Genomic DNA, 16,219 nt, shown 5'->3' with positions numbered 1-16,219 from the left:
CTGCTGTGTTTTCCTGACTGGATGGCTATCAGGAGAAGATCAGCAAAGAGAAAAGAGTGTAATAAAAGCCAAATCAGTAGAACTACCTTCATGCTGCCTGCCTATGTAGCAAAAAGCCTCTTTGTCTGTCTCCAAATTGTTGAATTTTAATGAGTAAGTAATGCTTGGTCAGCCTTTCCTCAACAGGTTGAGTTAAAGGTAATAAATTCCACAAATTCATATTCTAGCATCAAACTTACCAAATATCCAGGGCCTTGTAGCTAAAGAAATAGTTTCACATTTTGGAAAATTCACGTATACACTCAATTTCTTGTTCATTTTAATGCCTGGTACAACTAAAGGTACATTTGTTTGGACAAATATAATGATCATATAATCATAAGAGTTTAAGAGCTGATATCTAGCCATTTACCATGGTTTTCTTGATTTTGGTTATTGTCAAGAAAACCATGGAAAATGGGTAGATATCAACTCTGTGTACGGTTAATATGAATCTACATCCAGCAGCCACTGAGCTTAGCTAAGCAAAAAGACTGGAAGCAGGGGGAATCACTATTCACCTGCTAGCCCTAAACGCAGTTTTATAACATAATATTAAATTGTTTCTATTTAATCCTAACAAAAAATTGCAGATGATGGGTTGGGTGTGTGTGGTAATAAGGATGCTAAGCAGCCAAAGTCATTACATTAATGCACATTTTCTTGCCCAGGCAAAGTAAAATGGTCTTTCTGACCTTTTATCTTCCATGTAATGATGCAGGTAAAAATGCTACTCTTAACTCACCAACGCAAAAATGTTCAAATGAGGTGCACTTGTAATTTCCGAAACTGCATGTCCTGCCACATAGCACAAAGTGCAGCTGTTGTAGAAAATAGCAACCCAACCTTCCTACATGAATTGGTACAAATCAAACTCCTGTGTCAGATGTGGTAATTGGTGTAAAAAATACCAACAAAATAAAAAAAAGAACTCCGAAGAAGTGATGACTTGAAGTTAAATTACCCATCCGTTTGGTTGAAAACATCACAGAAGAATGTATTCTGTGTTGTTCACTGTCAGTGTTTCTATCCCTGCTTTTCAAATGACCCCTCATTTGTAAAGGTCACGTTAAAAAGCTTGTAATATGATTGTTTTAAGATGAAACTCTGTACATATAACCTACACTTGACTGTTGCTGCTAAAGCTCAGTTTTCCTGTTTCTTTCAGGCCTTGACTAACATGGTAACCTGAACCGTATGGGTTATAGACTGACTGCATTTACATTAGATTAAATAATTTGTCAAATTTTCACAGTTTCGCCTTTTTATAGTGAAGGCCATCCAGGCCCACACACATGTTGGTGAAGTTAAAGCACATGCTTAAAGTTATCTCTATATATGATGTTGCAAAGATTATTGTGTGCACTTAACCTCCTGTTCATTCATCTGTGTAGAAAAGTGATGCAGCTGTTGTTTATTAAACTGCACAACAATGACCCACACAGAAAACCCCTCAAACTGCTTTTTGTGCAACTGCAAGGCTGGAAACAATATAAGTCAAACTATCTCCCTATGTACTGTGCTGTGCATCTTGTGTGGGATTATTTTATGGGTTGCGTGTAGAAACCAAGTATCCAAGTAAAAGTGCTGTATGCAAAATCATACATCAGTAAAAGGAAATATATAAGCATAATCAGCACGTAGTAAAAGTAGTAGTTCTGCAGAAAATGGTCTGTCTGGTAGATACACTTTATCACATGAAATAGAGTTGGTTTTAACCACTATATATACAGTTAGAAAGTTTAGACCAAACCAATAGTTCCCAACCTAGGGGTCAGAGCTCCTCCTGAGAGTCACAGCATACATCTGTGAGGTTGTAAGATTATTAATGGGGCAGGAAAAAGAAGAAATCAAAGTAAAGAACATCTAGAGTGGAATCCTTTCTTCGATGGAACTGCAAACAAGTAGTCTCCAACTCGGCTGCTAGCTGTAACCACATCTAACAGACAGATAGCGGTCAGGTTTAGATCTTCTTATCAAAGTCCTCGTTGGGAAGCGAATTAGTGTGTTCCCCCAAACACACATGCGTGTCTCAAGACGTACTGAGGCAAAACAATTGAATGTACTCAAGGTGTATTCAAGAAAGATCTTATCAAATGCAGCTTCAAAAAACAGCCTGTTCTCCCGTCAGAAAATGTCAGTATAGGTTGTGTGTACAGTGTTTTGCCCTAAACCTAACTCAGTGGTTTTACAACATAAATCCACAAAAAAAACTTTTTTTACAACCGCAAACCATACCTGTGCTATTTTTAGAACGCGCCGCAATACCGCGACCCGCAATATGTGTCATAATGGGTGGTAGGCCACTGACACATGACCTCTTCTGACGTTTATGTTGGAGAACTTGTCAAAAAAGTACATAGTATAATGCTTTGGACTTATTTTATTCACAATTCCATCAGCTTAAAGCAGTACAGTAGACTAAATAACTAATTGACTTCAAATTTGTCGAGTTGCAACAAACTCGACACATTTATTTTTTATTGATTAATCTGATTTGTTTTTTTCTCAATTTATTTTTCAATTTACAAAATGCCCCTCACAATTTGTCCATTTACAACCCAATCCTCACATCTGAGAAGCTGTAACAGGTTAATGCTTGGCAATGTTCCTAGATACATGACTTAAATGATTGTCCCTAATTAATTTCTGTCTTTCAGTTAGTGCACTGACTGTTCGTTTCAGCCCTACAAGCCCCTCTAACTGTGAGGCCACCAGCATCTGTCCTCTGAGGAGGAGGAGGGGAGACTTTTTAGTGACCAGACAGCAGTTCCTACAAGGCCGAGCCGAGCCAGACCAGGCCAGATGTGGCCCCTTCAGATAATTGGCCTCAGCTGATGGCCAGAAGCAGCAGGCAGCCCAGCCAGCCCTCCCATTAGTGAACTCCCTGGATTCTGGCTCCTTAATCCGTTTTCAGCTTCACCTACTAATTCTGCACTGCCAGCAGTCCTGCTTGCACACGTGCGCGCACACACACACACACACACACACACACACACACACACACACAAGAACAAGAGGGAGACAGATAGACAGACAGAGGAAGGAATGAGGAAGAAATAGAGGTAGAGAAGTGGTGAGAGCAGTCGAGGGGGGGATAAGAGATTGCAGACGGAGAGAGAGAGTGGAAAGAGTCGAGAATAGATCAGTGGGACAGGCAGGTGTGGGATGCCTTTTTCCCTTTTTTGTGCAGACCTTGAGATGGAAAAATAATAATTCTCCCCAGCATGAAGCGACAGAAGGGTAAAGAGAAAGATAGAGTGGGGGGTTTCACCAGTGAGTGAGAGAAGAAACTGTGAGCAGGAGAGAGGCTTTCTGGGCTTTTTCCAAGTAGCTGCTGTGCGTGATAGCGGCCTATATTTCTCCTCTAGTGTGTGAATCACAGTTTCACTCCCTGGTTATGAAGAGAAGGGTCAGGGGACCCAGTAGTTGCAACCTGATACTGCCAAATAAAGATAGCAGGGTCATAGAAAGTCAATCTTGACTTAAGTCTGCTTTTGGAGTCTCTAGGGAGAGTGCAGAGGCCAGCGTTTAGCACGTGAGCTCATCTGTTGTGGGATTCACTGCAGACTCACCGCTGATAGTAATCACATCGTGCGCTTGATGCCAAAAAGCAACCAGCGGCTTAACATTTGTCGAGACATTTGTATAGCATTTGTTACTTGATCAAATGCACCACATTTGTACATTTCCCATGTGGTGAGGCAGTAACTATTGGACGACCACGGACTGTTCTCATCTGTGTGAACAGAAACATATTGTCTGTTTTTCTGATAAATGGCAGTTTCACGCTGTCTTCTCCTATTTAGAAGACAAGTTGTCAGTAGTGCTTTTTTCTTGTGAAAAGGAAAACACATTTTCTGCGGGATGTGAGGGATCACAGTAATGGTTGTCATGCTGATTCCAGAGTGAAGTAAAGTATGAGCAACAGAGAAGCTCCCTAATACAGACATCCATTACAATAGTCGAGCTCTCACGAGCTAAGGAAAACACTATTTCTAGCTTTGTGACAATGTTTTTTTTTAGTCCAATATAATTTAAATGGTTTAAGTAGGAGCATTTCCTCAGCCCATACAGGGACTTTTAATTCTTTATCTAACGAAATATGGAGATACATAGTTTTTACTGGAAGCAATAAAGTATAGTAGTATGTGGCTGTCTAGTAGTGTCAAATGTTCTTTTGTACTAAGGAACCAATCTAAATAAGTGCAGCCATGCTAGGAGCTCTCTGAGGTTGTTTTCAGGCACAGCTGATAAGAGGAATCCATCCAATAGTTGTTAAGACATTTCCAAAACATTTTTTTAACCATGATAGTGCAAGAGGTGAAATCAGGGGATAGCCAAAGTCTGTATTTGTTGTCCTCTGAGGACCATGACTGTTTGTACAAACTTTCATAGCAATCCATCCAAAAGTAATGAGATAATTCAGTCTGGACTAAAGTGTTGGAGCTGGGTCAAGACTTCCTCTTCTGTGCACCGGTCATTGTTTATGGTCTGATTAGCAACTTCAGACAAGAGAACTGCCAGAGTAACCAGTTTATGATAAATATATGAAAGCAGATACATCTTTTTAAAAAGTGATAAAAAGCTAAATCGTTGTCAGACGATTGCTGATGGATTCCAAGATTGCATTTTGGCTGGTGCGTTCTTCATTTGCTCGCCACACGGACTTATTATCTGCTTCTGCATCCAAAGCCTCACTAACAAATGATAGAGATCCATTGCCGTCCTCCATCCACAGAATTATGGTCCACGTCGGAGTCAACGATTCATCCCTCCGACACTCCGAGGTGACCAAGTCACACTTCAGACAACTCCTCCAGTCTCTAACCAGCACCAGCAAATCCATATTCATCAGTGGACCGCTCTGTCCTCACGGCTGTGGGATAGAAAAGTTTAGTCGAGTCCTCCAGCTCAACTCCTGGCTTCAGTCTGTCTCCAGGAAATTCAGCCTCGGTTTTATAGACAATTTTAACTTGTTCTGGAATCGTCAATCCACCCAAATAAACTTGGCAACTACATGTTGACATCCAACCTCCAGCACGCTGTCCAGTCCGACCCACCTGACTGACTATTTTCCCACCGCTCCCACCCACGTCCCCCCCTCTTCTTCTACCGCGCCTTCTCATTCCACTACTCTTACCTACTCCCCCTACAGGCCCCTGCTGTCACTGCACCCCTCATCCCACACTGTTGCTGCCTTCCCCATCACAACCATTGTATCTGTCAGACCCCTCCGCCCGCAATCTACTCTCAAAATTGTAAACAAAAATAACCTTTTCTACATAAAACTCAGTGCCCCTGCCCCATCATCCCTCAAACTTGAAAACACCACAGCCAACTTTGCACTACTAAACATCCGCTCACTCACAAGCAAGGGACAACTCATTCAGGACATCATCAAGGACCATAACCTGGATTTAATATGTTTAACAGAAACATGGCAACAACCCACTGATTTCACTACTTTGAATGAATCCACTCCTCCAGGTTTTATCTACAGCTGTCGCCCACGTGACTCTGGCAGGGGTGGAGGTCTCGCAATTATCCATCGCGAAAAGTGGAACGTCCAGCCGGTCCCCACCCCTGCCTATCACACATTCGAATCCATCACCCTACAGTTATCCGGCCCCACCCCCACCATCCTTTCCACCATATACCGTCCCCCCAAGCCAAAAATGGAGTTCCTCGACGATTTCGCTATATTCCTGACTCATCTCTCCACACTCTCTCCGAATATACTACTCCTGGGTGATTTCAATATCCACATGGACAATATCAGCAACACTCTGACAAAGAATTTTACCTCCTGCATAGACAGCTTTGGACTCCAGCAACTCACAAACTTCCCGACACACCTAAAAGGACATACCTTGGACTTAATATGCTGTTCTGGTCTCTCCCCCATCAATTGTAAAGCTACTCCCCTCCCCTTTTCAGATCACATGCTAGTTTCCTTTAAAGTCAACCTTGCACTCTCCAAAATCCGTCTCCCACGCACTATTTCATTCCGTAATATTAAATACATTAACCTGGACACTCTCTCTTCGGGAATCGACTCCCTCCCCAATGCAGACAGTTTTTCCACCCCTGATGAGTTGGTCCTCCACTACAACAACAGTCTCCATAATCTCCTGGACTATCTCGCCCCACTCAAAACCAGATCTGTCACCTTCACCTGCTCCTCACCGTGGTTCACGCCCGCTCTCAGACAACTCAAATTCATAGGACGCCGCCCGGAACGCCTCTACAATAAGACTGGTCTAACTGTTCACAAGGAAATCTATCATAACCACATACTCCACTACAAGAACTGCATTACCAAGGCCAAATCCACATACTACGCAGATCTAATCAGTTCCAACTATGGCAATTCAAGAGCCCTCTTTTCACTCGTCCGCAACACCACTCAACCTCCGGACTCACTACCACCACAGATGTACTCTACCGCCTCCTGCAACACTATTCTATCCTCTTTCACTACTAAAATCCACAACATCCACCAACAACTTGCTCCCAGTGCCTCTCATAGTTCATCTCCGTTATTTCCATCTGTGCCCCCCTCCCACACTCTCTCAGCATTTACCCTCCCCCCACTCTCTGTAATTACTGATAACATCAAGAAATCAAAATCATCAACCTGCCGCTTAGACCCCCTTCCAACTACTCTTGTCAAAGCCACCATTCCCTCTCTGGCCCCCCTCATCACACACATAATCCACTCCTCTCTCACTACTGGAATTGTCCCATCACCCCTCAAAACAGCTGCTGTCACCCCAATACTAAAAAAACCTGGTGCAAATCCCAACGACCCCAACAACCTCCGTCCCATCTCCAATCTGCCATTTCTGTCAAAGATTCTGGAAAAAACTGTTGCCACTCAACTCCATTCCCACCTTTCCCGCAATGACATTTTTGAACAATTCCAGTCCGGCTTCCGACCTCTCCATAGCACTGAAACTGCACTACTCAAAATCACCAACGACCTCCTCCTCGCAGCTGATTCCGGTCTCCTCTCCATCCTCATCCTACTTGATCTGAGTGCGGCCTTCGACACCATCTCACACACCATCCTCCTTGACAGACTCCTCTCCATAGGCATCACGCACACCCCCCTCAACTGGTTCAAATCCTACCTCTCTGGCCGCACACACTTCATCCAACTCAAATCATTCACATCACAACCACTCCCAGTCACCACTGGGGTGCCCCAAGGCTCTGTCCTGGGACCCCTCTTATTCATCATCTACCTACTCCCCCTTGGTTACATTTTCCGGAAACATCACATCAACTTCCACTGCTATGCGGATGACACCCAGCTCCACATTTCCACTGAACCTGAGTCCACCTTCCCTCCCCCCCTCCTCACTGACTGCCTCCTCGAAATACAATCCTGGTTTTCATCCAATTTCCTGAAACTGAATAGCAACAAAACAGAAATTCTACTCATTGGCACAAAAACCACCCTATCCAAATCTCCCAGTTTCACAATATCCATAGACAATTCCAACATCTCTCCATCCCCCAAGGTAAAGAGTCTGGGTGTCATCCTTGACAGCACACTCTCATACACCTCACACATCAGTCACATAACCCGCTCAGCCTACCTCCGTCTCCGTAACATCAACCGCCTCCGCCCCTCTCTTACACCCCACACAGCTGCCATCCTGGTTCACAGCCTCGTCACCTCCCGTCTTGACTACTGCAACTCTCTCCTGTTTGGACTTCCGCAAAAAACTCTTCACAAACTACAACTGGTACAGAACTCAGCAGCCCGCATCATCACAAGGACCCCATCCAGTCACCACATCACACCAGTCCTCCAGCAGCTCCACTGGCTCCCCATCACACACCGCATCCAGTACAAAACTCTACTGCTCACCTTCAAGGCCATTCACAACCTCGCCCCTCCATACCTCTCTGACCTCCTCCACACTGCCACACCCGCCCGCCCACTCAGATCTTCTTCCTCCACCCACCTCTCTGTCCCCCCTGCCCGTCTGGTTACCATGGGGAGCAGGGCTTTCAGTCGCTCTGCTCCCTTGCTCTGGAATTCCCTTCCCCCTTCCCTTCGCAACATCACATCTCTCAATCAATTCAAATCACAACTCAAGACCTACCTGTTCAGACTCGCTCACTCCATTTGATCCTCCACACAAACTCCCCTCCTTAATTGTAATGTATTTGTAAATATTCTGATTTGTTTAGATTGTATGATATGTATGATGTTCTGATTGTTTTTTGTTTTTTTCCATGTTGTAAGGCGACCTTGAGTGCCTTGAAAGGCGCCCTATTAAATAAAATGAATTATTATTTATTATTATTACACACAGAATGAAACATTTCATATCTTAATTTATTTAATTTCTTCAAATTTTATTTAATGAAGACCTGAAATTCAGTGTGTCAAAGAAAAAAAATATTACAAAAGACCAATTTTAAAAAGTATGTTTAATATGGAAATGTTGGTCCATCTATATGCGCTCAGTACTTGGTTGGGGCTATTTGACTTGAACTACTGGAAATAGAATTTTCCCATGATATTCTAATTTATTGAGATGCACCTGTATACCAAAATCCAGTTGCTTACAGATTCTGCATTCATGTGCAGATACCTGTTTGTAGAGATTGTTCTTAATGTTAGAGCTCACAGTATTTTAGACAACATTGTACTTCAATTCAGGGTGTGTTTGTACACAACAGTGATACTGTGCACAAAACAAAACAACACCTTCTTCTTCTTTCGGTTTCGTGTGGAAGAACTTGACTGGCCTGCAAAGAGACCTGACATCAACTCTATCTGATACCTTTGGAAGTTGGAAAGAGGCTTGGCCTCATTGCACAACGTCAGTGGCCGACCCCAATAATGTTCAGGGGCAAAGCCCTGCAGCCACGTTCCAAAAACTGATGGTAAGCCTTCCCAGTTGAGTGTAAGCTGTTATAAATGCCCATTGTTTTGAATTATGTAATGTATGTCCACAACCTGTAAGTAAGTTTCACAAGTTTTTATTGTATTTTTATTGTATAACCACTTTCTGTCATGCTCCGCCTGCTTTAAGTAGTAATTTCCTACATCTCCCAGAATTCCGCACGTCAAGTGGTTGTTTCAAAGTGAAGCCCCCAAGTCTTTTATACTCTCTCCCAGCCTGTGAAGTTACAGTAAATGTGCACAGCACTGCTGTTGAGGAGTCAGATAATTGACTTCCTTTAAAATAACTAAAGTATGATGAACCAGGCCTTCCATAGGCTTCATTCTTTACTCAGCCACCCACAGCTCTCTTTAGTGTGCTTAAAGACACGAAAAACACTTGGCTGTGAAGTCACAGCAGTTGGACTCAGCACTGTCACTAATCCCAAAATGACTGTCATGTGTCAGCCTTGTCAGAATTACTGCGGTATGAGACACAGTGTTGGCGGTAATTACATCATTTTTTCAGGACACATGTAATTATGGTAATTCATACTGTTGTACTTTGGCTTGCAACAACATGCAGTTATTGGCCAAATGCTCTTTTGACTATGTGATCCAATATTTTGTAATAAATCTGCTCCATAAATCAAAGCATGTCTCTTTGCAGAGCAGCATAAATAAAGCCTGTTATTGTGGTTAATGTTACAATCATCAGGTTAGCTCAAGGCTGATTTAATTAAAATATATTCAGAAAGATAACATAATGATGCATGCTCAGCATGGATATATACAGCTAATCAGATTTAGGTTATATTGTTAATGTATACAATGCATTGCAATATTGTAGGAAACGGGATGTAAAATAAGCAGCCACTGTGCTGTTTTAGACATTTGTCTGAAACTTCTATCCATGAAGATTTTGAGCAGAGTGGGTGTTTTGTTCAAGGATTTTAAGTTAACTGCTTGACTTTAGGAAGACTCAATTCACTGTGTCAGGTCCAATATGAGAAACCTTGACCTGGACCTTTCATACTTTCATATATTTTACTTTACTATTCTGTATTTCACATATTATTGACAAGCACCTTGAAGCGACTAAAACTAACAACTTGTTAGTCATTCTCTCAACATTTTCTGATGTTCCTGCTCTTCCCATGGGTCTCAGCCCAAGGCATGTTGTTTCCTGCTGAAGGAGCCTATTCTATGAAATAAAATGATCTACTTTAATCTTTTATTAAAGGCGTTGTCATTCCCTAAAAACAATTGGGCACTTTAACTTTTAGAAAACGTGACTGAAATGAATATAAATAGTGCATTTGTGGATTAATACACATTAAAACCTCTTTGAGGTATTTCTGTAATGAGGACAGTGTGTAAATGACTCAATAATAAACTACATTGTTTTCAACATAATGTAGTTTCCTGTCTTTCTACTTTATATTTCCTGCATGTTAAAGGAAGATATTCTATTGTCTCTTTCTCATGTCACTCATCACATTGTCCTGTCAGATGTTACTATCATGAAAAGTACAATTCTCTGCCTGCTTAATGTTATGTGCTCTAAAACCATTTGTTTTCCCTACTTCTAATCATATGTGCAAACTGGAAGATAATCAACATCTCCTCATTAATGACTGGAGACAAATCCAGCGACTCCGTCTTAACGAGCGCTAACGAGGTCGGCCGGCTTGTTAACGAGCCGGCCAACCTCGTTAGCAAACCCGAGGTATTTTATTTTGAAAATATACCGGTGTTTTATTTTGTGTCTGTGCAAGACTTCCTGTCCGGAACGATCTGCTCTGTGCTGAATTTATGCGTAGTGCTCCGTCGTCCGACAAAAATAGAAGCTCTGCGCAAGTGTTGCGAGGGCTGTCGGATTGCCATGCGTTGTCGGACTCATTACGCAGCGGATCTGCAGTCGGTGGAATCTCACACATTGATTATAATGGGTGCGTAACGGCTCCGACGACGGATCTGCAGCCGTTACGCATCCAGTGGAATCCAGGCGTAAAGATTGGGATGTAATTTTTTGTGGTTTGCCCAGTATGTGAGCAGTTCTGCAGTTCTTTCTAGTGGAGGATCGGCGAGCAGGAAACAGGAAATTCTAAATTAAAAAGACAGTTTACAGAATCAAACCATTAAATTATAGCCATTTGGATTAAATGTTTAGGAATAATTGGTTCACTTCCACAATTAGCTTTGGTGATTCTGTGACGTTCGAAGCACTTTGCTGCTTCGAACGTCACCCAAGTGTGTGAAACGTCACGAGTCACGTGACCAAACCACGCCTCAATACAGTCAATGTTCGGGACGTTTGCTTCATGAGCTAGCTCGCATGTGTCGGACCTTCGAGTGTCAGCTGACCTTTATTAATGCTAGCAGTACTTAGCTTACAATCAAATATTGACTGTGATAATGCCTGGTTGTACTGCCTTGTGCTGCAGACTCATGAATCCTCCTATGTCACACAAACATTAATGCCCACAATGCATGCACTTTAACACCATGAAATAAAGGAGAATCTCCTTCACCCCTTGTCTGCAATAAGAGTAGAAGTGTGTTTTAAGCTGTTGGCTTAGCACTGGACAACAGGCCAAGCCATTGTTTTACATCTGCTGATGAGTCATGTGGTCTTTTTTTGTCAATTGTGCTTTTAATTGCTCACCTCAGCAAGGTTGATACCTGCACCACTTGCTTACCATGTGATATCAGGTTGTGTGAAATATGAGGGTGAGACTGTTGCCATCACACATGACATATGACTTCATGGTGTGTGCTTTCTGTTCAGTGAAAACTAAACATGAGATATGATAACCCAAACTGTTTTGAAACGAGCAAACCCAAAACCTGCAAAATCTTGTGTTACTGTTTGTGATGTGAGTTTCATGGCAACATTAATCCAAAAGCACTCAAACGTGAGCAGCAAGTCAGGATTCAGCCTGTTGGCTCACTTTCTTCGGAAGGTGTTTTCTGTTCTGTTGTTTGAAATTTGAAAACCCCCATGTAATTATAAAAGATTTTGGTCTCCAGGATGAAATTGCAGTGTAGATGTTGGGACCATAAAGCAACTTAAACAACATTTAATACAAATCATTTAGATTTTCAGTCAGCCATTTTTTCAAAAAATACAACACTTTTTCCTCCACTCCAAGCAGCCATTGCTTTTGATAGATTTCAGTACACCATCAAGATGAACTTGCAGAGACTTGAACACTTAAAATGGGTCTATTAATAAGCAATCTCTCACAGCGTCTACTTTTATTGATTGGTAGGGAGGTCTGCACTGCATCTTGCACATTTTTAGAACTGCATTTTCATACCTTAAGAAAATTATCGGAAACTAATGGAAACACATTCATAATGCTCAAATCGATATGTTATGTAGAAAATTGTCAGCAGTGATGTAAAGTAGATACACCTGTGCCTGGCAGCTGCCTTTATACCCCAGGAGATAAATGTCACTCAAATCCAGTACTCTACTAATAGGCCCCTGCTGCTATTGTTTGATTACAGGGTCACTATTGTTATATTATAGCGTCTAGGTGGTGCTTCTGAATAAACTACAGGTTTGCATCTAAACAGGGACTTGGTGTGTTTATAGGATGCAGCAGCTGTAGTGCAGGTTTCAGGATCAGATGAGCTGCTGCAGGGAGCTGGCAGCAGCAGAAGACTAACAGAAGCTGAGCAGCATTGTAGTCATAGCTGAGGGAAAGCTTCGGTTTAGCAGTGCTTTTGTTAATTAGGGTACACCAGATGGGCGGTGTTGTAGAGACTATTCAGATGTCAGCCACGGAAGAGTTGTGACTTTTAAATAGCACTTCCTGACTTTTTATTGTCATGGTAGTATTTGCTAAATTGTGTCTTTGATGAAATATGTTATTGCTGTGTCCACAAAATGAAGATGTGCTTTATTTTTTAAAGGAGGTTGGGTGCTGCCTTCTTTTTGCAACCATTTGGTGTATTTGCAACTTGACTGTTTCTCAACTAGATTTTTGTCATTGCCCACTACTATGTAACCTCAGCCATGGCCGTAATAACTTCTTAGGTGGCCCCGTGCAAAATATATGCTCTTGGGCCCCCTGTTAACCCACCACAACAAGGTTAGGCTGCTGTAATTTATCAAACAACTTTATTAAGGAATATGCTCCATGTGAGCACAATTGAAATTAGAATGATAAAAACCTAGGCTACAATTTTATGCATTGCCTGCCTTTGTTATTAGATATTGAGTGCTGCAGGTCTCAAACAAATTTGCTGTTGAAAAAAATCAAAATCAGACACTTTTTGACTTGGCCCCCCAGGGCCTGGTTTGCCTGGCTGGTAATTTAGACTTGCCTCATTACAGTAAACTTCTGAAGGGGCCTTGTGGAAATCCAAGATTGTTATTTATTTATTAAAAAATGATGTATTTAAAACCAAAATAAGCTGATTGCATTCTTCTTGATGTCTGTGATGAAATTTTAAAGTCCAGCATAATTTTTTTTTATGCTTCAGGATTTTAATTCATTTGCAGTGATTTTCAGAGGTGAATAACTTAAGTCCAGTTTGGCTGCAGCCCTCCCTCTTAATGCTGTGAGCTTAAGTTGTGGGGCCATAATTATGCCAGTCCAGTTAGAAAATGATGGAAGGTGCAAGCAGCAGTTTTTCAACATCTGAAGGGTTTTTATTTTTTATTATCACCTTTGGTTAATTTTTTTAACTTGTTCACATTTTATCTGAAGTTTATTTATTTTTTCACTATTAGACTGTGCAACGTAAAATAACTGAATTCCACATGAAACACACATCTGATACTTTTCCTTCATGAAAAGTAATCATACCACACTGCAGAAATACTCTTACAAAAAAAAGAAAATGTTACTTAAGTCAAAGTATTTTCATAAAAATATACTTAAAGTACCAAAAGTGTATACAGAATGACCCATCCCATATATAAATGGAATATAATAATTGATGGACCGTGTTCATTCCTTTAATGTCCGATGTTGTAAACATGGGGCTAATATACACATTTTATATATTTTTCACACTGCTGGTAGCTCCTGAATTCTTCCCTTAGGAAAGCTGTATCGATATTATATAATTGATGTATTGATTATACTTTGTATTGTTGAATTTAAATCTCCAAGGTGACTCATAACTAAAGCCATGAGATACATTTTATTCTCTTCTGATTGTGTCAAGTTGAAAAAAATAGAAATACTCTAGTAAAGTACACAGTAATTTGTTATCAAAGTAATACGTTTTACTGTACAGTAGTTAAGTAAATTTACTCAGTTAACAACCCCCTGTAATTAGGTTATTTGCATGTGAGAGAAATAATCCTGATGCACACAAAAAATCACCAACATAACACACCTGGATGCATGTCACGCATTCTATTCTATTCTATTCTATCCTATTCTCTTCCTCTAGTAATGCCGCTGAAGTGGGGACTTCCACACCAGAGAAACACCAGTTCAAATATTTACCGGCTATAAAGCGGCTTCATGAACTTTGCCCTCCAGGTTCAGGCGCGTTCACAGTGCAGGACCGGAAACGGGTCTTATGGGTAAAATTTACGACCTCATGCGCGCTTTGTTTTTGTTGCGAATCATTATGAGCCTCGAGTGCGCGTTGTCTTCTCGTCAAACATTTCCAATTCAAAGCGGGTAGTTGCAATTACAACCAGTGCGGATGCCCGCCCTGAATAAACGCTCTGCCCCTCAGTGCACGCGGGCGCGCCCAAGGAAAGAATTTGAAGCCGCGCGTGCTACTGCATGTTACTGTTGCGACTTGTTATGAATGGTGAACCTCAATCAGGTTCTGTGAACCTGTGACACTTACTATGATTTTTAATAAACTATGGGAGATAAAATCACCAAAACGCACCTAGGATCTGCACAAACTCACCATAAGTCTCAGAAGGTAAAAATATTCTTAAACTTTTGGCAGAAAACGTTTTAAAACATTAAATGGATTTTATGCTCCTAAGATATTACCTTTTCCAAAACGCATCTTGTGTTAGAAAAAGCTTTTGAGTATCCTTCACCCTACACTCTACAGTGAATACAGAAAAGCCACCCTCAAGCCAAGAAAATAAAAATGTAATTGCCGGGCATACATTGCTTAAATAATATGGGAATAGTCCATAAAATTTTTCCAAAAAAGAACATACTGCTTAAAGTGTTAAACTGACTCCATACTAAAGTAAAATATAATGAAATATTAGAGCCATTATTGGAGATAAATCATCTTTTGGTTAAATAATGAATTTTCATTTTTAAAAGATATTTTCCAAAAAAGGTACCTTAAATTCAATATTCAACTCCCCTTTAGATACACAAACCATGTTCAAATATATAATTTGAATATTATGAAGGAACTTCGCAAATGGCAAGCAAATAAGGTCAAGAAAACTGACTTTTAAATGCCAAACACTCTAAAATATCAGATGAATATTATTCACAGTATAGGATAATTATTTTTAATAAGGGATTTAACTTTAACATGTTTATTTTGAATGTCAGACGACATGCAATATTGAATGTTTCAGGTATATTGCATACAGAGACCTACTATAGGAAATTAATCTCAGAAAACCCACCATAAAGGTCAACTTAATCTCACTTTGGAGACTTGCTTCGGATTTCAGTAAAAAGGTTGTGCAGCTATTATATTTAAGGAGACACACAGATGACATGGTGCCTTATATTGATAAAATATTGAAAAACTAGACAATAACCTATATAATTTCTAAAAAGAAACCTTAAACTCACTTTTGAAATAAGAATAATTTTCAAAAGGCCACCATGAGGTCAAGAGACTCACTTTTGTGTGTCAGACACTTGAGGTTGTGCTTAAATATTTTTTATAGGAATATATTAAAGGAGATGTGCAGAGCAGCACAATATGGTAAAGATAACCCACTTTTACTGACCCTATAGAGCAACAGTGGGTAGAATAGAGGAATACTAGTGAGGAAAATTAAATTTAAAAGTCACAAGAGAAGCTGATTTATATCAGTTTGACTTGTAACGCTGTAGGTCAAACTCTGTATTCCTCAGGTGTCACGGGCTGTTTTATTAGTCATTAGAAGCCTGTTTTATGTTTGATGGTTTATTCAAGTGTTGCCTGTAATCCTAACATCCTCCCCTCACACAGCACTATCAGTTAAAGCACACAATCATTACGGCCACATTTGTGCTGCGCGCTAATATCAGTCTGACGGAGAGTAATATAGATATGGGGATTTCTGCAGGTGTCAGAAAATAAGATATGGTATTGGTT

This window comes from Centropristis striata, chromosome 15 (assembly GCF_030273125.1).
Source record: "Centropristis striata isolate RG_2023a ecotype Rhode Island chromosome 15, C.striata_1.0, whole genome shotgun sequence".
Lineage (NCBI taxonomy): Eukaryota > Metazoa > Chordata > Actinopteri > Perciformes > Serranidae > Centropristis > Centropristis striata.
Note: the sequence above shows the minus strand (reverse complement) of the source record.